This window comes from Heterocephalus glaber, unplaced genomic scaffold (genome assembly GCF_053883595.1).
Source record: "Heterocephalus glaber isolate CG9 unplaced genomic scaffold, H.glaber_assembly_v1.0 deba00000122, whole genome shotgun sequence".
Taxonomy (NCBI): Eukaryota; Metazoa; Chordata; class Mammalia; order Rodentia; family Bathyergidae; genus Heterocephalus; species Heterocephalus glaber.
The window spans coordinates 32,390,247-32,391,650 of NW_028258138.1; the positions used below are offsets into that span (position 1 = coordinate 32,390,247).

Below are 1,404 nucleotides of genomic sequence, written 5' to 3' on the forward strand. Positions count from 1 at the left end.
GGACCGAGTAAATTGTAACTCAAAAAGTTGAGAGAAGTATCAATTACATTAACGATGCTTTCTTTAAAAGATAGAATCACTTTCTTTTGAAATCAACCACAGTGGTGAGATGTGTTTTTCTTTTCAAGTGCCCCATGATGGCATACAGCTTTACTTGGCAAATCCTGCCAGCTTCCAATACCGGGATACTGGCTTCCACCAGCACATGGGGCAGTGCTACCTTCCAGCAGTGTGGAGAAGAGCACATGTCACCACTGGGCAATGAGAGTTGACAAAGACTCTTGGCTTCTCAATGCCAGGCATGGTTGGAGAGCTGTCCTTGTTCTATTAGAAAAGTTCATGAGGAAGCTGTGAATAGGATCAGTCCACAGGAGTAAAACTTTTATTTTCACTGTCCCAACATCAGTCAATGTGCTGGGAGAGCCAGTGGAAGCCCTCACCATAGCCTTGACTCTTGAGCACACTGCACATGAACAGTTCCATGGGGCGGGCACTCAGCTCTTTCAGAGTCATGTTGCCCTTTCCTGTGGTCTGTCCATAAAGCCCAAATATCTCATGGAGATTTTCTTCACTGATTGCATCTGTTCTGTCAATTTTGTTTCCCAAGATAAGAATTGGCACATTGGATATTGTTTCATGGGTCATTAACCCATTAAGCTCAACTTTGGATTCCATGAGATGAGAATGATCTGCACAGTCTACCAGGAAGACAATCCCATTGATTGCTGGGAGGTAATTTTTCCAAACTCGATGAGCTTGCTCATGTCCACCAAGATCAAATGTGGTAAACATCATTCCAGCAATTGTCAGCTCTTCTGACATCAGATGTAGTGTTGGAACATGCTGGCCCAGCCTGTCACTCTTTGAGCATGTGAAGAAGAGTTGTTTTGCCCACATTGTCCAAACCCAAGAATACAAGTTTTCCAGTTTTCTTGTACAGCCCTAGGAACTGGAGCACACTACTGAAGCTGTTGTAAATCCACTCAAAGATGAAAGACATTGTTAATCTTTAGTACAGCCACAGGGGCTCCTGAAGCAGTGGGCAGCTTGGACCCTCCTCAGAGCACACAGACTGAGCTGTGAATACTTTCAGTGGAGTTTTTAATCTCCTGGATATCTGTTTGAATCTGTTTCATGGTTTCCATTTCTTTCTCATGCTGGGCATTCATGGCTTCCAGCATGGTGCTGAGCTAATCTATTTTTTTTTTATCTGTTTCTGTTCTAGAGCCTGTAAACATTTCTTTCACTCTGATCACCACCACTGTAGTTATATGGGAGATTATTTCCGCATTGAATTTTTCTAGAGCCTCATTTGTTTTGTTACATTCTGTGGTATCGGTTCAGGGTGTCCAGGTGGTTATTATCAGAGTTTCCCACCTCATTTCCCCCAGAAATTGCCTTTTG

At 43.2% G+C, this 1,404-nt stretch overlaps 1 pseudogene; it reads right to left on the reverse strand.

The window, feature by feature from the left end:
- Positions 1-402: 402 nt before the first annotated feature.
- LOC101712857 (small COPII coat GTPase SAR1A pseudogene) lies at positions 403-1,000 on the reverse strand (annotated as a pseudogene).
- Between the last annotated feature and the right edge of the window lie 404 nt (positions 1,001-1,404).